Here is a 25,088-nt window from a genome sequence, read left to right on the forward strand (position 1 = left end):
TAATAATTTGTAAGATTTTGTATTTTTAATTTGTTTAAATATTCTATTTGTGTTTTCAATTGAAAAAACTTAGATATTTTGTTGTGTTTTTAATTTATTTTCAATTTAGAAATCCTTTTATCAAATGACAAGTGTTGATATTTGGTATTTTTGTGTAGAAAATATAACGCTTAATTTTGTCGTTTTTTAAAAAAAATCATACTAAATAGTTTTTGAATAAATAAATAAAAAAAAAGCAATGAAATAGTTTTAATAATGCATGATTTTCTTATATATATTTATTATTAGTATTTGACAATTTACTTGATGATCTTTTGATTATGTTGAGTTGGATTGTTATCCAAAAAAAAAATATTGACAAAGTATTGTATTATATTCAAAATTTATAAAAGCTTAAATTGACAAACCGATTTGAATCAATCCGCTCAATCCGCATCTGTCAATCCGACGGGCAGATGCGGATTGATTTTTTCTAATCCATCGATCTGATAGATGAATGGCGGATTAAAAATTCTTCAACCACAACAGAACCGCGAACTTCCTACTGAGAATGTCAAAATAGCAAAAGTCAAAATAGGACACTGCTTGTAATATAATATATTTTTTTAAAATCATCATGATCCATTTCCTTGGACTGACGACGATTTCAATAAAATAAAATAAAAATTCGAGCATTGAAGAAATCGAAGATTGTTTTCACCCCTCCTTTTTTTTTTCTTTTAGAGGGACGAATTTCTTTATATGATCAAATTTTGTCAACTTCATTTATATTTCTTAAAAAATTTAATTTAATTTCTCGTTTACACCAAGTAATAGCACACAGATTAACCCAAGAAAACCCACTAAAAAAGATTTAAAACAATGTGGTCAATCCCTTGTCATTGGTGTTAGCAACAACATGTTGTGTATTGTCGATACAGTATTTTATATCAAATCACTGGCGGCCAAACCTCATCTAACAAGGCTAGTGCACACATTCAGAAACAAAGATCTGGAATATCTGAATCACAAGTGTGGAGGCATTGAAGAAGGAATCAACTCCTTGGGGCTATGTTAGTGAGTTTTGCTCGAGAAGTACTCGACTCATGTGAAAGGGCGTTATAAGTGAGTTTCAAGATTAGTCAAGATACATGTAAATTGATTCGGACACTTTGATATCAAAATTGAACAAGGTAACACTGAAATGGTGGCTCACAAGCAAGGGCATGAAGGCATACGCGATGGTTCATGTTAAGACATAAAAGGGCAAACCCTCCAACGCATTGAATATGTTAAAGATGCAAGTGTATGGCCATGAAACATGGACTGAAATCACATGACAAGTGATGCCAAATCACTGAAATAGGCCAAGCAATGCATGCTAGTAGGTTCAACACATAAGGCTAACAAGCTAGATTGAACTAAGGCTATACAAAGCAAGTCATGGATGACCAATTCAACAGAAATCAGACCTTAGACATGCTAAAAAATGAACAAAATCTTCTCAGAGCTAGGTCAAAAGCATGCTAAAATGACATGTTACAACATGATGCATGTTAGGCTAGTTTAATGGAATGCACTACAAGTGCAAGGAGCATGCAAAGGCCAATTAAACAAAACCTAAACAGAGGTATGACATGGTAAAACAAGCCCAAAAACATGCTGAAATGGACACAACATAGGCTAGAATGACATGCTACTTCATGAAGCATACAAAGCTAGTGTGTGTGATTTACACTATAAGTGTATTAGGCATGCAAGAGCCAACCAAACCAACCCAAAACAGATCTAAGTCATGTTAAAATAACACCAAAAACCTACTGAGATGGCCCCAAAACAAGCTAGAAACACATGTTCAAACATGAGGCATACAAGATTAGATTGTGTGATTTACACTACAAGTGTATTAACCATGCATGGAGTGACCAAAGCAAGTAAAAACAGTGGTATGCCACAGCAAAATAACCACAAATACAAGCTAAGATGTAGCCAACAAACACTTAGTAAAGATGCTCAAACATGAGGCTTATTAAGGCATGTATTGAAGATGCAAGGGAAGGGGATGACCCTCCCCTTCTTAGGGCCTTAAGGGATTTCAGTGGTGAGAAGGCCAATACAAGGTGGTCCCGAAGCTCACAAAAAAGGCTCAAAAACAAGGCCAAACAAGGCCTAAGAGGGGGTAAACAACCCCAAACACAAAAGTGATCTCAAACAAAGATCAAAAGCATGCAAAAACAGAACTTTTAGCAGTTATAAGTTAAGCTTAAAACAGCATGCAAGATAGGCTAAAATCTTAAGCAAGAAAGGGGGATTTAAACCAGTCCAAGAAAACAACCTCAATGAGCCTTAGCAACCCAAGCAAGGTGTTTAAGTGTGTGTTTGTGTGTTAAACTAAGACAATACTACACTTTTGATGCACAAAAATGGAGAAACAAGTCAATATAGAGACAATGCTATATCTATCCTTCTTGGGGCAAATTTCTGAACATGGAGGAGGGAGGAGGAGCCTCCCTCTTATAGAAGAGGAAAGCCAAAGCTTCTTGGAGAAGCTAAGCTTGAATGCTATCCCTCCATACACGCGTATGGAGGATGGCTCAAATGCTCTCCAGTTGTGCCAACTGTCCCAAAATATCTCCAAAAAGGTGCCAAAAAGCAGCCGACCACTTCAAGTGGTCGGCCTGCTAGTTTAAGTGGTCGGCCAACCACTTTAGGTGGTCAGCCAGAGCAAAAACTGGTCGACCATAGGTGGGAGAGGTCAACACACTAAATGCAAGGTGGTGGTATGGTGGCCGACCAGAAAAGACGGTCCAAAGACCAAGAAAGCCAGTTATCTGACAAGAAAACTAGCTGGCAAAAGGAAAAGTGGTCAGCCAAGAGAAATACTAGTCTCCCACCCTTGTACCACCTTCCAAACAAGAAAAGCAAGGTTTGTACCAAAAACAAACCAAAGCAGATGCAAGACGAGAAATCGGGAGGCGAAACACGCTGCCAAAAGCCCCGAAAACTAGCTGACGAGCATCAAAAGTGGTATGCAACCACAAAAGTGGTCTCCCAGACCACAGTGTTCCTCTAGGTAGAGGCAACAAAGTGTTGTTCAAAAATCACGCCAAACGGAGAATGTTAAGCGGTCCTGAGACAAGGCGTACGGCCAAAGGCTCCAAAAATCGGAAACTAGTCTCCAAACGGGAAAAGTAGCCTACGACCACGAAGAGTAGTCTACAACCACAGAGAGATGGTCTACAAAACCACTCCCTCCCTCCGGGAAGGAAAAACAAGACTTGGTCTGCAAACCGAGCCAAAGCACAAAGAGTTCCGAGGCTCGGAGACAAGGCTCACAGCCAAAACTCCGAAACCTCAGAACGAGCACAACATGCACCATCACCGAGCGCTCAATCGATGACATCTGAGTCTTAAGGTCAGTCAAAAATGGGGTGTGTACAAGTCCATTACGGGAAATTTAAAACTTATAATCATAAAGTTACATATGACGTCATGTATACATCCATCTTACATTATCATTACACAAATAAAACAAAAGAATTGTTCACAAAACAACAAAAATCTTAGTCTTATAACTTGGTTTGCAAAACTCGACCACTTAACTCTCCGGAACCTTCTCAGGAGGCACAAAGGTTGGCCAACACTAAAACAGACTTCCAGGCAGTCAACTCTGTGCCTGGTTACGCGCCTGGTCACCTACATATATAAGTAATAGAGTGAGCGAGAGCCCAGTGAATAATAACAAAGTAAAGATTTTAATGCATGATGTCCATGTCAAACTCATATTTCAATTCAGAAACATGGTCATAACCATATTCAAATCATGCATGATACATCCATTAGCATTAACATATCATGTTGGTTAAAGTACCGGTACCGGTGTCTTATCACATATGTAGGTCGCGGTATTGTTTACTTCGGGCGAGGGCCTCATAACATAAGCCACAGTATTATGTCCCTTGGGTGAGGGCCTCTGCTAAGGATACCATAAATACATCTTAAAGAATTGAATCATCATTCATTCATACAAAATATAACATTTCAGAAGACTGATCATTACGTATCATCAGAAAATAATTACATTCAAACATAACTTTACAGAATTATTACTTACAGTTGGCTTCTAATCGCAGATAGACATAATAGATAACTGGATAGCCTACAGTCTGTGACCTACACAAGCACAGAATGGATATGCATTGAAACACACACTCTGAATTCATTAATTCATCTCATTTCTTATTCGGGTGTGTTTCTAATCTTTATCCTCACTACTATGTCTTAATTAGGGCTTAAGGGTGCCTAAAATGTAATGAGGATGCCAAAATGCACTTTAGAACACTTAGTCAAATTTTCAAAAACAAGGCAGTTCGCTCGAGCGCAACATTGGTCGCTCGAGCGGTCTACAAAGTTTGCAAAAGTACTGGTTGCTTGATTTTTCCGTTCGACGAACGCTCAATGGTCGCTCGAGCACAAGATTAAGTGAAAATGGGTATTCACTCGAACACAACTTCAGTCGCTCAAGTAGTCTGCAAAGTCTATAAAACTTCTGAGAGCTCTCATTTTTTGCTCGAGCGCAAACTCCACTGCTTGAGCAAAGGGTGCAAATTCTGAAATTTTCAGATTGCACTCCCAAGTCCAAAACTCGAATTCAAACTAACAAAGCACATCCTTTTGGGCCTAAACTTGAGAAGACATATGTAAACTTGTAAAACTTTATGAATTCAAGATCATTTCACAAAATCAAAGTCCAATAGCATGCCAATTGTATAAAATCAAGCTTGAAATATTGAAAACATAATATGCATGTAATTTCATAACTTCAAAGCTTCCAAATCATGATCAAATAAGGCAAATTGATGGAAAACATGATGAATTCCCAAAACTATGGTAGACTTGGTACATGCATGTGAGAATTCGCATGCTTAACTATCTTAATCCTCTTGAATTCATGCATTAGGTGCTACAACTACACAACTAAAGGGGTGAATTCCTACCTCAAGCTTTGAATTCTCAAATATAGAAGCTTAATCTTTCAAGTTCTTTCCAATTCCTCCAAGTCTTTAGCAATAACCCTAAAATTGAGCTCAAATCTTCTCTCTCTCTCTCTCTCTCTCTCTCTTTTGATGGCCAAGAAGGTGATGAAGTGTGTGTATAGTGGTGGTGTGAGACTACACGAGGCTTATATAGGTGCCATTAAGGAGGATTGATTAATCCTTCCTTAAATTAAACAATTATATTTATTTTATTCTAATTATTTGGCTCCATATCGAATTTCAATTCAACCTATCATAATTTTCTAAAAATCCCAAATAACATATAAACCAAGTCAATTTTACATTCAATGGCCGATAAGGCCGTCAATTACAGAACAAAATAGAAACACAGACAAATATTTCTACGATAAACAAATAGAAACACAAATAATACAATACATGTGCAATTAATTTAAAATTTCATCTTAATTACTTATTAGGCATCCTTAATCATGATTTAATAATTAATCATAGTTACAGCTGCAGTAGCTACAAATGCTCTTGGTTGTTGAGAATAAGTATGGGAGGTGTACTGGTTTGAAGACTGATTGGAATTGGTATTTGAATACTAATACTGCGGATCCAGTCTATACCAGTAGTCTAGGGCCAAATGACCAACAACTCCACAGATTTGACAGGCCTGTGATTAAGAGGATTGAGAATATTTAAAGTATGTCCCTCTAGATCTACCATTACCTCGATAGCCCTGTGATCTGCCCCATCTGCCACCTCGAGAAGATGATCTACCTCTGTGGTAGGTATATTTTTTACTTTTGGTAGGTAGATTGGTAGACGAGCCTTTAACAGTGTAAAAAGCAACGGTAGGCTCTGAGAGTTTCTTACTTTTGGAATCCATATGAAATGCTTCAAAACATAATAAGGAAGATAGTTCCTCCATTGTAATTGTCTATAATATTGCTCGAATGGTGACTTTAAAAGCATCATATTCATCTGGAAGTCCATTCAACACAAGTAGCACTATGTCTTCATCATCAATGATTACAGAAGCAAGTGCCAACTGGTTAACAATGTCTTTGATTTTAGACGAGTATTCTTCCATTGTATCACCTTTCTTAGTGATACTGTTCAGCTTATTTTTCAATTGATGAACATGACTTCAAGACAAAGTAGTGAATCGCTTGTGTAAAGCAGACTAGACTTCAGAACAATGGGAGAGATGAAGAACAGTAGAGTAGATAGAAAGAACTAAAGTTACAGTAAGATAACTCAACAAATGAGCATCGATTACCTCCCATTACGAATAATCTGTATTTAGAATCTCTGTTCCAATAGAGTCCTGGAATGAAGATGGAGGACATGGTAGAGTCCCATCAACAAATCCAAGAAGCTTGTTGCTCAATGAGCATTCTGGACTTGAGTCTTCCATATGACAAAATTCGAAGCATCTAGCTTAACCGTGACAAAGGATGACAGATTAGTAATCAACAAAGCTAAGTTGGAAGGGATTTGAGAATCCATGGATCGATGGAGCTCGCAAGAGCATCACAAGCTTTGATACCATGAAGAAATACTGAAATCCTCTATTCTTTCTATTCAAAAAATATCGATCGTAGCTACAGCATAGAATATATATGCAGTGCAACAACTTGCCTAACAACTTGTAACTAACTCTAACAAATATCTCAACAAATATCTAATAGCTAAGAGCATCTCCAACGGTAGTAGGCATTTTACCTATCTAAATATTACTATAAAGTATATATTTTATTTTGCCTATCAACTATTTTATGTTTTTGCTCCAACCATGCTCTTTATTTTAGCTGTTTATCTAAATACTATTAATTTTACAGAATGCCACGTCAACAACAAAGATGGAGGGAAATGATCTTAATGATTGAATACATTTTGCCTAGCGTTGAAGGCTAGCTACATGTAGCTAGTGAATATAAGTTGAGCCAAAATGCCTAATCATATACCTAGTGCATTGGAATTGAAAAAAATGAATCACACTAGGCATTTTAACTAATAAGTATTATATGCCTAGTGCATTGGAGATGCTCTAACTAATATCTAACTAACAGCTATAGGAGTTAAGATCGGATATGGTGGTGTAGATGGCATAGACTGCAGCAGCATGAGAGAGAGAGAGAGAGAGAGAGAGAGAGAGAGAGAGAGAGAGAGATAGACTGACCTGGTAAGTACAATGGTGGAGGTGAAGATAAAGAGCAGCAAAAACAAGGGACGAAGTGAGGAGATGGTGGCTAGGGCTTCGATGAACCGATTAGAAGTATAGAGAGTGATAAGAGAGGAAACGTATTTTTGATTAAGGAAAAAGGGCGACAATGAAGAAAGCTCAAGATTAAGGAAAAGTGTTTTTGATTTAGAAATTTCAAAACTACGTAGTTTTGTTACACAATATATCCTTTTTTCTTTTTGTGACCACAATCTACTAGTCACCAAAGGGTTTGACGTTCCGCCTTTTTTTTTTTTTCACTCTCCTACCATTACTTTCTGCGACCACATTTTGTATTTGGTCGCAAAAAATTACCTATTAGCCACCAAAAAAAATGTTGGTCGCAGATTAGTGTACTTTTTGGGACCATCTCAAAAAAGGTGGTCGCCAAAGGTATTTTTTCTCGTAGTGAGAAAATGAAATGTGAATAAAATATACTTATATTTCACCTAGTTGCACACACTTTTTTCTTATCCTTTTTCAAATCCCTTCCCAAATCCCCCAACCAAACACAGCATCAAGAGTTGCCTGGCTAATGTCGTACCTGTGGTTCCAACACCTACCAACAGATCCCACGAAAAAGCATTTCTCAACTGATGCTTGAATAGCTCAACGACACCCTCATACTCATCCAATTGATTTATGTACTGGTTTATCTTGTCAAACTACATGGACTTGAAAAAGGCTTTTATAGCATGAAGGTTTTTTTCATAACCTTAGTAACTTTTATGTTTCAATATGTTTTTTTAACAATTCAATGCAAATATACGATACATGTAAACAACTTGAAGAGTTATCCAAAGTTACCACCAATATACGGAGTAAAGTCATGAGAAATGGTAGCCTCCAACAAGTTCCATTGTCGAAAATTGTTATATGATTATATTGGCGGCCAGAGACGTGGTTCTGGCTGATGGGTTGGTTTTGATTGGTTTCATGCTGACGAATCAATTTGGAAAGGAAAAATATAGACAACAACTAGATTCAAACCATTCATGATTTATTCAGGAAGCAACTAGATTTATGTACTGATGCTTGAATAGCTCAACGACACCCTCATACTCATCCAATTGATTTATGTACTGGTCTATCTTGTCAAACTACATGGACTTGATACAAGGCTTTTATAGCATGAAGGTTTTTTTCATGACCTTAGTAACTTTTATGTTTCAATATGTTTTTTTAACAAATCAATGCAAATATACGATACATGTAAACAACTTGAAGAGTTATCCAAAGTTACCACCAATATACAGAGTAAAGTTATGAGAAATGGTAGCCTCCAACAGGTTCCACTGTCAAAAATTGTTATATGATTATATTGGTGGCCAGAGACGTGGTTCTGGCTGATGGGTTGGTTTTGATTGGTTTCATGTTGACGAATCAATTTGGAAGGGAAAAATATAGACAGTAACTAGATTCAAACCATTCATGATTTATTCAAGAAGCAAAAATAAAGAAAGCTATGAACCAAATATGCATGAGTGCACAAATAATAACAGCACCAAAGTCTTGCTCTACTTCCTAGATATTTCAAGTCTACCTATTATTTTGGGTTATTTGCTGCTTCCAAAATCACTACTTTTACTGAATGTTGTGTTTGGTTAACAAATTTAGAAAGAGATTTGAAAAGAGAAATAGAAAATATGTGTGAACCGTAAGTAATAATATAATTATATTTTATTTACATTTCACTTATATTTTTTATTTTTCTTTTTAAATTCTTACTCAAATTCATGAATCAAACACAGTATTAGGGAGACAAAATTAACTACAAAGACATCATAGGTGAAATAATTAGGACAATTTGGGTGTGTTGGAGGTGGTGTGGTGGAAGAGGTGGTATCTGTGTAAATCCTAATCCAATTATTTTTTAATTCAATTGTAATTAGATTTGTAAGATGGAACACATTTAAATTTATGTAATTGGATGTATTCATGATTTATGTTAATAAGATTATATTATATAATTTATTCTTTGATTGATTATGTTTCCATAAATTTATTTTTCACAAGTGGGGCTTGTTAGATAGATTTGAAGAAGGGAATTGACCAATGTGTTCCTTATCAAATCTACCCAAAAAGGGAAATGTATTATGGGCTTTGATATGAACCTGGTGCTGTTAGGAGTTAGTGGGCTAACAATGTCTTTTTTTTTTTTTGGTGCATCGGAAATGAAAAACAAAACAGAGAAAGAAAAGAAAAAAAAAAAAAACATAAAGCAGGAAGGCAATTCAGGAATTAAATCCTCCGATGAGCTGTTCCAATCTTGTCAACCACTAGCTGTCTTCTGACTTCTGCAAGAGGTTCCTCTATGACCACAAGCTGATCCGTTTGGTTTAAACCCATTTTTGCGAGTATGTCAGCGCACTTATTACCTTCTCGCACGATGTTGTGAATGGAGTAATTACATCGCCAAATAAGATGCCTTGAGTCTTCAACAATACTGCGAAACAAGCAATTCTATAATGGCCCTTCAGACAACAGATTTTTAACCAAGGATGAGTCAGTTTCAATGATTACTTCATGCAATCCTTTCTCTAGCACAATTGTCAATCCTCTGTACAAGCCCACATCTCAGCTTCTAAGCTTAAGCAAGAGTCAAGCTTTCCAAAATACCCGCTTAGACAAATTCCTGTTTTATCTCTAAAAACTCCCCCAAATCCACCTTCTCCTGGGTCTCCTCTGGCGCTTCCATCGGTATTCAAATTTATCTTACCTGTAGGAGGAGAAAACCACTTAATTAAAATGGGTACACTTTTATGAGAAGATAAAGACATGAAAAAAGCATGTTTAATCTCATTAACATAATTATGAATAAGAACTAAAGTATTTTGCCAAGATGGGTCTATGTTATCAAAGACTTTTCAATTACGTTCCTTACAGATTTGCCAAATTGTAACAGCAAACATCAAACTCCAGCTTGGGTCTATGCTTTTCAGAACTTGTAAATTCTTTGTAAGCCAATCGATTAAGGTGTGCTGACTTTCCTTATCAAACCAGTGCTTACCCTTCAAATTAGTCCAAATGATTCTTGAACTAGAGCAATCACGTAATAAATACTCAATGTTTTCAACATGGGAATCACATCTAGGGCAATTAGCATTCCCCTTAAATCCTCTTCTCATTCTCATAGCATTAGTCAACAGTTTCCCATTAAAAACCAACCACAAGAAGCCTTTGAGCTTTTGTGGGATTTTAAATTTCCAAAGCCAATCCATATCAAAGAGGTTTTCCCCTTGATTAGAAATGAATTTATAAGCAGCAACAGTGGAGAACTCCCCACTTGTTGAACCCTTCCAATGAGGAGAATCTAGGAAGGTAACAAACCTGGGAAGTTTAACTTTCAGCACACAATCCATTGCTTCATTAGGAAGATGGGATTTGATAGAATCCACATCCCATTCACTGTCACGACCTGAACCCGCCCCTATGGGTTAAGGCCATAACCGGCCAGTAATCACGAGATTGCCTACGACCTCAAAGTAAATAACACAAAACTTATCAGAGTAAAGGGACTAAACAGAAGCAAATTTAAAACTTTGTTCATAGAGCCGTACTTATATGCACATCATAACATTCCACATTTTACATATGTTAATAACTCACAATAGAAAGTATAGTAGCATAAGGTTCTGTACAGCCAGGATCATTCGAATCTAAGTCAACCAAACAAAACTATACACAGACGCAAACCAAAGTCCTTGCCAACATAACAAGATACACAGAATGGCAAAAGGGCGAAGACGTGTCTCGTGTGTGAGACGCAAGGGCTGACTCTTCAAAACTTTGGTTGTTCCATACCGACTTCACTGAGGCTGGGTCTGGACGTCTCTAGGCTCACCTACAAACACATGAATGAGCGTGAGCGAAAGCCCAGTGAATAATATCAAATAAAGAATATACATTGGAACAATATACATCAAACGGCCTTGGGCCCATTTTATATTTCTAACTAATACATACATGCATAGACATATGTAAGTTAAGTAACTGCGGTTCCAAACACATCAAACGACCTCGGGCCCAATTCATTTGTATCATTTAGGTCAAACTGGCCTTTGGCCCATTCATACTTTCATGTCAAACTGTTATTCGTGTCAGACTGTTATTCGTGTCAAACTATTATTCGTATCAAACTGGCCTCTGGCCCATTCATTCATGTCAAACTGGCCTTTGGCCCATTCATACTTTCATGTCAAACTGTTATTCGTGTCAGACTATTATTCGTGTCAAACTGTTATTTGTGTCAAACTATTATTCGTATCAATTCAAACTTTCATGTCAAACAGGCCTCTGGCCCATTCATTCATGTCAAACTGGCCTCTGGCCCATTCATTCATGTCAAACTAGCCTCTGGCCTATTCATTCATTCTTGTCAAAACGACCTCTGGCCCATTCACTCTATTATTCAGATCAAACTGGCCTTTGGCCCACTCATTTGGTATAGCAACCATTATCCATCAATCGAATCAACGAACTTATAAACTTATATAGAGGTAAGCAATTGGATAGCAACATATCCATCAAATCAACGAACTTATAAAACTTACATGGAAGTAAGTAATTGGATAATAACACATTTTAGATATCTTTGTTAAGATATTACTCACAGTGATCGGCTGATTGATTTGCCCTGGAGCTTGACCCTACACATCACATAACACATATGGGTCACAACCGATTCAATCCGTTCTTAATTCACATATTCCTCTTTAGGCTTAATTCTTATTCTTCTAACTCATTTACAATACTCAATGTATGCCTAAGAGTACTTAGAAGTGAAAGGGAACGAAAAACATAACACATAATGCATTTTCAAAATTCCAGAAAACAGGGTCCCCGCTCGAGCGTGGACTTCCCCGCTCGAGCGGACCCATGAGGTCTGTAAAAGTGCTGGATGCATCAAAATTACGCTCGAGCGTGAAGTCTGGCGCTCGAGCGGAAGGTCTGTCTACATAGCTCCCAGCTCGAGCGTGAGACTCCCCGCTCGAGCGGACATCCAAGTCTGCAAAAATACTGGGAGCACGAAATTCAAGCTTAAGCGGCGGTTTCTCCGCTCGAGCGGACATTAAATGTTCTGGGTTTTCCAGAACATGTTCTTGAGCTTCAACTCAACATTCAAAGGCTCTAAATGCATGCTTTCAGCTCAAACTTCACATATACATGTACTAATCATGGTACAAACACCAAATTACAACATTATAAAGCTCAATTTCACAATTTAGTCACATGCATGTCCCAATTCACATCAAATTCATTTCTAACATAACAAACTCATACATTCAAACTCATATTCTAATAAATTGTACATGCATGTGAGATGTAGCTCCCATTACCAACTCAAATGGTGCAAATGGTGATCACAAGCATGAACTCTAACCAAAATCTTACATGGATCATACCTTTCATGCTCAATTATACAAATTGAAAGCAATTACACACATGCATGCATCCATTGATCTTCAAATTACCAAAACCAGCTCAATTTCCACATAATCAAACTAATTCATGTTCTTGACCATTAATCAAACTTGAATTCACAATTTACAACATTAAACTCATGAATTCCCTTACCTAGGAGCTCAATCTTCCAAACTATAGCAAATTTTTGAGTTTAATCTTCAAATTCCCCAACCTTGAGTCAAGATTACACAATTCTCTCCCTCTCTCTCTCTCTATAGCCGGCCCTCTCTCTTCCTTGGGTTCAAAATCAGCCAAAATGAAGCTAAAGAGGGAATTTGAGGGTGTAGTGCATCATTACAACAAATCCCACTAATGCCAATATAATAATAATAAAGTAATTGGGCACTAATTTATCAATTTAATCAATTTAATCTGATCCGAATCAATTTCCAATTAAATTTCACCATAGGCTCTAAAAATTACGCTAATCATAATGGCGCAATCAATTTCAGGTTCTGTGGCCGATAAGGCCTTCAATTAATTTTTCAAAACAGATAATCAAACAGATATTCTTATAGTGAACAGATAGAAATTCAAAACCACATATTTTCACATGATGGTACACAAAATTGTATCAAACACATAATCACATTTATAATAAGGACCATTTAGCATAATACAGAACAGGGTTATCACATTCACTCTCATCAGTCATGAGATTATCAACAGTCTCCATGTTAATAGAATCCCAATTTGGATATTGAGCCACCAATCATGCCATATTCTCACTTTAGTACTATCACCAATGCATCATTTGATGCAATTTCTCAAAATGTCTCTGGTTTTAAGAACTCCTCTCCAGATATGTTAGGAGCTCCTTTTACCAAAATAAGAGAGAACATTATCATTCTTCAAATATTTGCATTCTAACACTTTCACCCACAAATAATTATCCTTGCACAACAATTTCCACCCCATCTTAGACATAAGAGCCAAATTGTGGTACTTAGCCTCCCTAAGGCCAAGGCCTCCCATTTTCTTACTCTTACACACATTTGCCCAATTAACAAGATGAATTTTCTTGGTATTCACAGTGTCACCCCATAAGAAGTTCCTATTTAATTTATCAATCTCTTTGCAAATGCACATAGGAACATCAAGAGTTTGCATAGCATAAGTAGGGAGAGCTGAGGTTACCGATTGAATAAGAGTAGCTCTTCCAGCCAGAGAAAGCAAATTAGCTTTCCACCCAGTGAGTCATGAATAAATTGAAAGTGACTCCTGCTGCACTTCTTATGAAGCAAAGGAATGTCTAAATACTTTTCCAAATCTTGGATCAGGGAAATGCTACACAAATTGCTCAAGGACTTGGCTTTCAAATTCTCAACATTGTGAGAAATAAAAAGCTCGGATTTTTCAAGATTAACCTTGAGACCAAACTGCAAACTAAACTCATTCAAAACTCCCATGATATTCTCACAGTTTCTCTCATCAGCTTTACCAAGTAGGCTAACAATGTCAAAAATAGCAAAAGCCTAGTCCGAGCCCACCCCTAGTACCGGTGAGTAAAAATTGAGTATAGAGGTGATACCGATGACGCCAAACAATAAATCCTATATGGAAGGGATGAACTCTTACTTTTCAGATAAAAGTACCTTTCCACATATGTCACTACAGGAAAAATGGCCTACTGCAACGTTTTTTTTTTATGGCATTTAGGGAAACGCCATTATAGATGAATTAAACACAACGTTTTCAAAACGTTGTCTTTGATCTCAGTTAAACGGCATCGTATTGGGTGTATATATTGACACCGTCCATACTCCGTCTCTCGCTTTCTCTGTGTCTCTTCCACAGCTCTCTCTCTCTCTCTCTCTCTCTCTCTCTCTCTTTCTCTCTCTCTCTCTCTTCCAAAGCCCTAGATTTGAAGCTCTCTCGCTTAGTTTCAAAAAATAATCCCATCTCGATTTGATCTCACTTTCTCGTTCGCTCGATTGTAGATTTTGCATTGTATATTCATCGAACTCTCTAGCTGTTCTTCTTTGATCTGCCGCTCGAGGGCTTTACTCTAGCTATTCTTCATCGAACTCGAACTCAAACTCAATCTGTTCTTCATCAAATCACAAATCCAAAATCGATATCATTCTTGAACCAGATCGATCTCTGTTGCTCTTATCTCAGGTACATTTTTTTTATTTTAATCGGTGTTCGAGTTTGAACCAGATCAATCTCTGTTGCTCGACTTTCTCATTGTCAAATCTGCTGATTAACTCTCTAATTTTTTAATTCTCGGATTAGGTCAAATCAAATCGTTGAACCAGATTGATCTCTCTTGCTCTTCATCTCAGGTACATTTTTCAAAGCAATTAATTCTTTGGCAGTTTTGTTTGTTTTTCTTTACTTTGTTCATCTTTGATGGATTAGCATGAAACATTGTTCATTATGGAATATTTAAGAGCAGATTTGGGCAACCCCATTTCATCATTCTGATTGAGAAATAGTAGAATTTTTTTATTTTTTATTTTTGGAAACTGATTAATTGTTTGTCCTGTTAATTTTGTAGTGTGGGTTTTATGACTCATGATTTTGAATCTTTTCTGTTTGGTTGTTTAGAAAATGGAGGAATGGACATGAAAATTTCCATCCCGTGGCTGCTATGATTTTTTCTCTTTGTAATGAACACTTTTTTTAGTTTAGTTTATTTTATTTTTTTATGTTGGATTTCATAATTATCAGTGGACACATTTGATTTTCGTGTGTCTTTTATATGCACGCTGATCATTTACCAACAATGCATAGAGTACAAGGATGACATTAGTTTGGAAACTTGTAAATATAAATACTTGTTGTTTGATTAGTTTATATTTTTTTTATAAACTTGTTGTATGATATCTATCTTTTAGTCATAAAGCCATTTTTGGGTGAATTATGCCCCTCACTATGCTTCTTAAGTTTCTGTTGACTTGTAAATTTTAAAACCCGCAAAAGCTATCCTATTTTCTTTAGGATTCAATTACATTAATAGTTTAACTACTCTCCCATTTTCAATCTGTGATTCACATAATCCCTTTGATAAATGATTATTGAGTTTAATGTTTTCTATTTCTACTCCAAGAGCGCATGATCCTTCAGTTGGTACTGCAAGTACTTTGGTCATATGATCTTTTATCACTGCTTAAATAGAGAGATTCCTTCCTTAGCTTTCATCTCTCTATTTTTCGTTCCCCTTCTCTTTTTGGGTGTCATTTTACAAGTTGGGACGATTCATGATAAGTTAGTTTAGATGATAATTGTCGTTGTTGAATACTTTGGGCTTGAGTCTTATTTTCAGATCATTGTAAGGTGGAACAATTTAGATTCTTTTTCTTTTTTTTTAAAGTATAAATTCTATTGATGAAAAAGCGGCCATATGTAGCTGCTCAAACTGTGATGTATATAGAAAAGCAAAGGCGATACAATTTGGATTTTATTTTTATTACATAATGGTGACAAGACAAACCTAAAAGATTTCTGAGGTTTATGGAAATAAACATGGATAGCCAGCTCTGTGTGCTTGAATATTGTTTCACTATGTAAACTAATAATAATGATAATCAAATCAAACTAATGATTGAATAATCTCACACACCCAGTGCTATGTTGTATTTGCCTTCAAATAGAATTTACATAGTTAGTGATATATACAATCAGGTTTGCTTCTTATCTCAACATAACATAATTGTGAATTCTAAAATTTATCAACATTTGAATTCTAACATTTATCTAATACATTATTATTGTGCTTTCAGTAAAGAATTTAGTCCTGGTTTTTCTTAACTTCTATAGTATCTGATGAACTGTCATTGCTTATATGTACCTGCCTTGAATTGCTGAGGTCCATTTCAATATCAATTGGTATTGTACCTGCCTATTCTAGAAGCATTCCTACCGTGTCTGATACTTTTTCATATTTAGTGATGGTGCCTACCTGGACATGAATTGCAGGCTTTGACATTGATAGGGAAGTAAGAAGGGATTAAAGGGTATTGGAAAGGCAACCTTCCACAGGTCCTTTGCATCCTTTGCTTTTCACTTTCCCATAGATAAGCTTTTTTTCTAGTAGTATTTTCACAGTATTTTTGCCAAATTCTATACAAGTTTTTTGTCGAATTTCACTTACTAAACATTTCCTTTTCAATTTCAGGTGATACGCATCATACCTTATAGTGCAGTCCAGTTGTTTGCTTATGAAACCTACAAGGTAATAGCAATACCAATTTTCAAAAAAGTCTTAGCACTCTATGAACTTTTACTGTTCAAAGCATTTGATTAGTATTTTACCTTTGAATTTCTAAAAACTTTTTAGGGGGAAGGATGGCCTCTCAACGGACCATGGGTGGGCCTGTCGCACCAGCTGCTACACATGTGCATTCACAACAACAATCCCATGCATATACCTCATCGTTTAATTGCCATCATTTGTCCGAGGAAGTGAGTAAATAGTTAATTATGAAATTTTCAATATGATATTTTATTCATATTATTTGTTCTTATCAAATGCAGGTTCATATATCAAAGAAAGAAAATAAGAAGAAGAAGAAGAAGAAGTAGAAGAAGTAGATATATATGACAAACTCAATGAAAGAAGGACGATGGAGTCTACTGAATTCAAGGTTAGAGCTGTTCCTAATTTTAGTTTATTTGTGAATTTTATTTTATTAATGAAGTTGAATTTTTTTAGAATTTCATTCTTAGTTTATAGTTTGTTTTGTAGTTTGTTTTTTGTCTATTGTTTTTGGAAGTGTTTTGGTTTGGGTCTGTGATGGTCTAGATATATGCAGGTTTGGAGATATATGCAACTGTTGAGCAGTTGCTTGTTTCTGAACTCTGTTTTGGTGTGGTTCTTCTATGCTGCTTACTATTGTTGGTTACAGTCATCTCAAGTGGATATTGAAGCTAACATATTTGGCCATGTGATAATTGTGATGCTTAAATATGATGTTACGAATGTTTATTCATTGGACCATATCTAAGTTGCTAATACATTGTGATCAAGGAATCTTCTCTGCAAATTTTGTAATTGAAAATCATGCTCTTTTTTTTCGGTGAATTTGAAAATCAAGCTTAGTAAAAGCTTTAGTGGAAAAAGTTTTAGTCACAAAATGGTAAAACAGCCAATAAAATTTTTAAAATAAAAAAAAAAAAAATAGTAAAGCCCATCATGTCGTCTGAGAAATGAAAGTAAAATAAAAAATAAAAAACATTTAATTGATCTATAGCAACTTCTCCAAACCTTATATTTGCTCTAAACAAGCCCATATGAAACTTTTGAGACCCTAATATTGTATTTGGTTGGAAGATTTTGGGAGGGATTTGGAAAGGAAAATAGAAAAGGTAGGTGAAATGTAAATAAAATATGCATATATTTGACCTAGTTTTACACACATTTTCTCTTTGTCTTTCCAAATCCCTCAACCAAACACAGCATAAATGAATTTTTTTTTTAAGTTGAATTTTTCTATAATTAGAAGCTTTCCTGATTGGTTGTACGTATAACAAATATAAATATGCACTGATAAGAAGCAGAAACGATTAACAGTTTGTTGGAATTAGTTTTTAGTAACACTTTTTTAATGGATTTGGAGGGCTAATGGAATTGCAGGGCTAATGGAAACAAGTGTCAGGAAACAAAAACAGTACTCACTTTCTTTTCATTTCAAATAACAAATATTAAGTGGAAAAAAAAATTATTTAGGTCTTATTTGTTAATAAGTTGTTTTAATTATAAAAAATATATATATCGCATTATTTTTTTAACTTTTTTATACGTCTTTTTTTTTGTAAAAAATTAAAAACTCACTAAAATAATTAATCAAAAATGCAGCGAAAATTCTGAAGAATTGACTTCTTGTGAATCACGTAGAACAGCCAATAAAATTTTTTTAAAAAAATCAAAATCAAAGAACAAGCCCAAACTCATCCTAGGACTGACCCACAGGGTTGGGCCTGGGCCAGCGTTCTAATCCGAAGCCTTAGACCAGGTCAGCCAGCCTGTGAAATAACAAAATAAAAAAATAAAAATAAAAAATTGATCCTTGGGGCAACAGTGAGATGAGATGACTATTTAAGGAAACTCCAAATTAATTGTTTTAGGAATTGTCATTATTGTTTGCATTTTCTTACAAATTAATTCTGTAATAGTAAAATCAAATCTCTTAGGCAAAATTTATAAAATATATCACCGGCTAAACAATTTGTCTGTAACCTTGTTTTTCTTAATGAATGGGAATTTTATTTTTATCAATTTATAAGTCATTTTATTGTTACATGTTAGTGTCACGTCATCACATATATCGCTATTAAACTTCTTTTTTTTTTCATAAGACAATGCTGTGTTGACTGTTTGGTAAAAACTAAAAACAAAAAGACTGAAAACCTTTTCATGAGTATTTTTTTTTTTTTAGTACTGATGGAGAATTCTAGGCACAAGAGTTAAGATATGTTGAACTCTTTTCATCCACAATTAATTATTTCATAGTAAAATCAAATCTCCTAAGCAAGGTTCTTAGATATATCACCCAACCAAACAATTTGTCGTATCCTTAATTTTTTTGAATGAATAAGAATCTTATCTTCCTCAATTTATGTAGAATTCGCCCAAATTATTAATTTTAACAATCTTCCTTGTCAGTCTCTGAACAAAAATTTTAATTTACACTCTCTTCTTCACCAAAGCACAAATATCAACCCAACAAACTAAGAAGAATATGTGGTTCTTGAAATCTTTTCTCACAGGTATTAGCAAAACCTTGTTCTGGTGTGTCAAAACGATTTTTAATATTAAACCACCAGCCAACACCTATGTAACAAGCATAGCGGACACACTCAGCGTCAGAAGTCTAGACTATCTATTGGCACCATAAAATATTATTATTATTCTTCTTATTATTATTATTATTAGTATTATTTTCAGGACACATGGTATCCTCTTATTCATTTGAAAGTTAAAAGAAATTATGAAGATGATGGAGAACATAAAGGACAAAGTGGAAGAGTGGAAGGATACATGGCAAGACAAGGATGAAGATGAAAGAAATGGGTAGTTACTAAGTAGTTATTGCTGTATTTTTTCCTCTATAAATAGTCATCAAAGGCTACATTGTAAGGGATCCAGAACTCAAATTAAAGACAATTGATTTATATTTTTCTTGTCATTTATATTTCCTGCATTTTATTTTACACACCTCCTTTTCGAAACATTTATTTTCAGCACTTCATTTTCGAAACATTTTATGCAGTTCCTTTTTAAAGCATAGGAGTAGAGGTAAGTAATTGTTACTTTGATTGGTCACTCAATCACCCTGATTGTTCACTCAATCATCTTTCTCCATCTCCCACCTTCTTCTGTTAATTTTTCTTTTCTCTATACTTGGCAATTTTGAAGTCCTCTTCATTGAGGCAAAAGAACCGTCAACGTAATCACTTGATAATTGGTTTGAATTTAATCTGTAAGGATTTTTCAATTCTTACTGCTCGCATTTATGATATTTTCGTTCGTAGGAAAAATAAGCCAACACTATCTTAACAATAAGTGTGGAGGCATTGAAGGTGTTGTTTTAGGACTCAACTCAAATACAGCCTTTGGAATTTGTGGAGACACTGTGGACTTGGCTCGCCAACGCTGCTCCTGTGGTTCCAACACCTACCAAGACATCCCACAAAAAGCCTTTTCTCATCCGATGCTGGAACACGTCAATGACACCTTCACACTCTTCCTAGTGATTTGTGTTGTGTTTTATATTTATCTGTTGTGTCGAACTACATGGATTTAAACAAGGCGTGTATGGCATAATGATGTTTTTTATTACCTTTGTACCTGCTAGGTTCATTTCTATGATTTACAAATCAACAAAAACAAACAATACATGTTGTGGTGGCCCAAAAAATACTACCTTATTAACAATGGGCCCAACCCAAACAAGAGAGCCTATCGAGTAAATATCACACCCCCATCTATAAAAAGAGGGCATCCCAAGGAATGAAGGTATGTCTCATATCTCTGCACTACACTGCACACTCACTCTCTTCAGTTCTTCATCTTCGCTATTTGTTTCAAGTTGCTAACTTTATCATCCGAGTGTCTCCGGCCAGCAACCCCGGTTGGGTGGCGTTGACCATGCTTATCTTTGCAGATTTACGGGGGCAAAGCTCATTTCTTCATTGGATCTCTACAATCTATATGAGAGGATTTTCTGGGTCTCACACATGTAAACAACTTGAGGATTAATCAAAAGTTACTGCCAATGTATAGAGTAAGTCATAAGAAATAGAAGCCTCCAAAGGGTTCCATATGGTGGGGAAAAAAATGATTTTACGATGACTTTAATGTGAAATTAAATTGGTTCTCAACCACCAATTGAATTAAGATCAAGTGAGTTTAGATTCTTTGTAATAAAATCTTTACACTACAAAAAGAATGACCAAAAATCATTGAGAATTAAATGAAAAATTGTTTCATAAAGTTAGCCTTATGAATGAGGCATTAAGAATAATGTGTAACCACCTATCCCACATTGGTTGTAAAGGAAAAGATTGATGAGTGTTTAAATTCCAAATTTTTGATAAGGGCATGAGCTCTTTGGGGCATCTAAATTTTCCGAAAGAAGGAAGTTATGAATGTTTCAAGGATAAACTTGGGCCAAGAATATAGTCCAAGTTGGTTATACAAAAAATGTCACACGCTCGTGCGCCCGCCACCCGTCCTCCCAAGCCGAGTTGTAGTCTATGGGTCTTGGATCTTGGGTCTTGGGACTTGGGCTTGAGAAAATGGGTTTGGGTTAGGCCAAATTGGTGGTCCATCAGCCTAATTTTTTTTTTAGGCTAAGTCATATCGGTGGCTGCTCATATAGATATACACATATGTGTATATAGAGTTTGTAACTCATACATTTACTCCATTAATTTTGCAGGATTTATTCCTGCATTGGGTGGACAGTTTTCCATAATTGAATTTTGCATTTGTTATTGGAAGGCTCCTTCTCTCCTCCCATTTGTGTATAAAAAGAGATCTCCCTCCTTGTTTGGGTTACTCAGAATTTTTTACTATCTAACATTATAGTCAATCTGCTTCTATTATATTCTTCTTATGTGAAAAAGTGCCGCCATTGTCAGTTCATTGGAGCTATATAGAAGGTGCTTCTAACTTAGCTGGCTCTAACCATCGTATCTTGGGAGACAGACATCGACATAGCTCCAACACTTATGGTGAGGCAGCAAATCTATTTTAAGGAGATTGTTGTATCATACAGGTTTCAATCTGCTTTCTATACTATTTTATTTCGATATATATTTTTTATTCATCAAGTTGTAATCTTCAGCATAATCTATTTACATGATTTCTTATTCTGTAATTCGAGTTTAATTAAATATGAATCTATTTGTGTTTATTTAATTTACATTTTATACAATGTGTCAGAAATTATTGTGGGAGATGTGGTTGTGTTGGCCCCCGGAGGCGTCATTCCAACTGATGGGTTGGTTTTGGGTGGTGATGATTGGTTTTATGTTGATGAATCACTTTGGAAAGGGAAAGGAAATATAGTGAGAGCGAGTCGAACCCAAAATCCATTATTGATTGTTGGAAGCAATATGGTTAATGGGTATGCTAGAATGCTAGTGATTTCAGTGGAAATCAACACAACATGGGGAAGCCGAGATAGATTAGTTACAGGCAACCCTGATGGATTTTTGGTCAAGCGAGTGTGGATTATTAAGATAGCCAAATTTTTAGACAAGATTTCTCCTACAGCAGTTTTCTTGATTGAAATCACGCTTATCAGATGATGTCTTGCCTTCGTATCTGTTAGTTGCAGTTTTTGAATTCAAATCGCTCCTTGTAACAAATTTTTTTTTTTTTTTTTTTTTGGTTTATGGATTTATGTATGAAAATTAATTCTTTATAAGCTAGTGAATCAATCTGTCTAGAAGAGGAAAAGAAACATTGGAAGTGAATAGCACTCAAAATCCATTATTGATAAACAATGTTATACATAATTTCTTTTTTTTATCACATTTCTACACTCTTAGACACCAACATTTTTTTCCTTCTAGTGACATGATCCCTACTAGCCTTCGATACCACTGATCAAGGCCGTGCAAAATACCGCTCAATTCGTTAAAATCACACTAATCCGCATCAATCTGTACCACTCTATCCACTAATTGCGGTTTAAACTTTAAAATTTATAATCCTCCTTCGAAACCGCTTCGCTCCACTATAGTTAACACATATATATTTTTCAACCTATAATGAAATAACAAAGTAAAAATGAGTGTGAAAGATATTTAATATGTGAAATTTATTACAAATTAGTAGTTATATATATGAAAAATAATATGTAAATTAGTGTTATATATTATGCAAAGCTTGATAATTGGTTAGAATATCCTTCAATCTATCAATCTGCCCAAAACCGCTTAAACCGTAATTTAACAATCTGCCAATTCGCTAATCCGCCATTCAGTTTATAAATGGGGGTGTAGACAGCCCATTTTTTATGGCCCTTAAGACTTGGGCGCCACTACTTGATCACTCAATGATGAATGTGTACGCTTGTCAAATGCTTGACTTCCTCAGCAGGAAACCTTAGTTTTGAACCTACAAACCTTGTGCCTTGTTTTGGACTAAAACAGTGGCTTTTGAACCTACAAACCTACAAACCTACAAACCCTGTTTTTATGAGTTAGCTTCATTCATGTTTGTATAGTATGCTTGTAGTGTAATAGTCCTCATAGGTCTGGTGTTTTAGGCATTAGACACCAACCTATTTGAGTTGATAGCTTTTATTTCTTACTTTCCATGCTTGTATTCACCTCTAAGCATCTCTGCCATCTCCCTCATTTCTTGACTTTTTCTCTTTGTTTTGAGAGTTGCTCCAAAAGGAGTGTTGTTTAAGCTTAAAGGAGTGGTATTGTGCTTAATGGTTTAATCCCTTTAGGGGTTCATTACCAACGGCATGATCTCCCTCTCATGCCTAAAACAACATTTGGTTTGGTATTTCTCTCCATTAGTGGACTTAATCTTCATTATTGGACTTAATTGACTAATGAATGGAAGGTAATTAAAATGGAGTAATAAAATTGGGGTTAAAATGAAGCAAGATAATAAAATGATTTGGTGTTCAATCGGATGTTAATTGAACACATGGAGACCTAGGTCGTTTCATACTTGTTAGTAATGAAATGGTTCAAGTTTCCATGGTCAACCACTTCCCTTTATCAATCCATGATAGAAATGAGGTTTTGTTGGTCTTTCCTTACCATTTATTGAAATCGCACCCCTTGGTTCATAAGTCATCACGCAATGAAATTGCATCGATTAATGGCTTACGAATCAAGTCTACCCCTCCTTTGACCTGTTTGCTGATAAGAAGAGGTAAGGTGGACAGATATCCCCTGAAAATACTCTGTTTGTTCTCTGTTGTAGCAGGAAAGAACCAACATTAGTGGCCAGCAGGCCACTTTTACTGGGCAACAGGCCACTATTAGTGGCTAGTCGGCCACTATTTCTGGCCTGCCAGCCACTTTTTCTAGCCAGGCAATGTCCTTTTTCCCAGTAGAGCAGAGCAGAGCAGAGGCTGAGGTGGAAAAATAGTGCAATTTTCTAACTGTGCAATAGAGGCACTCTAGCAGCAAAATAGGAGACTTTTTGGAGTGGAAATCCACGTACATGAATAGGTTAACCCACATTCCTCGAGGCTCATAATAGTTAATTAATTAGCTAATTAATTGTGCATTGTAATTAGCTAGTTAGTTTTTGCATTAAACTAAGTAGAATAGCTAGTTAATTTTGTGTTGTACTTATTTAATTAGCTAAAGTAGTTAGTTAATTCGTGGTGTTGTAATAATTAGTTAGCGTAGTTAGTTTATTCATTTATGTTGTAATAGAATAGTTAATTCGTAATAATTAGCTAGGGCATTTATTCGGACCCTCTTGTGTGAGAATCAAACTTGTAATAATGTGTATGTTTTCCAACCCCACATCTTTCTCCCTTTTCTTTACTCGCTTATGATGGGTAGTTTAGAACATCATGTTTCTTTTAGCATTTCTCATGTTTGCATCTATTTGTCTTGCATGAATCGAGACTCGGTTTATCATTTTAATAAACATTGTCGTTTATTACTTCATTGAAAATGCGTTTAAACCGCATGCTATCAAGTTGTTTCAAATGCCATATTAGTAGCCAAGCCTTCTAAATCCATTTTTGCATGAGCCGCATTGGGTATCTTTTAATAGTTAGGACCATGCATTTTTCTAACTAGTTTATCTTTTGGCTCACCTCAGGAATTGGGGTAAACATTTACTGCTTTAGCATATTGCATGAATGTGATTGTTGCCATGTCTAGCATGCTTGCCATGAGGCTAAGTTCTTAAATGATATATCTGTTTGAATGCCTGTAGATGAAGGCTAATTGCTAGAATTGGAATACATTGA

General features: G+C 35.6%; 1 protein-coding gene and 1 long non-coding RNA gene across 3 annotated transcripts in view; both read left to right on the forward strand.

Annotated features, from left to right (window-relative positions):
- The window catches only part of LOC114316473 (putative calcium-transporting ATPase 13, plasma membrane-type), a 58,483-nt gene that overhangs the window by 15,969 nt on the left and 17,426 nt on the right, over nt 1-25,088 (forward strand). The gene's annotated exons all lie outside the window — the stretch shown is intronic.
- LOC114316474 (uncharacterized) lies at nt 14,449-19,762 on the forward strand. 2 transcript variants are annotated; one of them, XR_014333653.1, is made up of 6 exons: nt 14,449-14,796; nt 14,914-14,963; nt 16,570-16,662; nt 16,799-16,855; nt 16,961-17,085; nt 17,158-19,762. It is a non-coding gene; the product is annotated as an uncharacterized LOC114316474 (long non-coding RNA). The 2 variants fall into 2 exon arrangements; XR_014333652.1 differs by having other exon boundaries at nt 14,491-14,796; nt 16,600-16,662.

Source organism: Camellia sinensis, chromosome 6 (genome assembly GCF_055761805.1).
Source record: "Camellia sinensis isolate YWXY chromosome 6, ASM5576180v1, whole genome shotgun sequence".
Classification (NCBI taxonomy): Eukaryota; Viridiplantae; Streptophyta; class Magnoliopsida; order Ericales; family Theaceae; genus Camellia; species Camellia sinensis.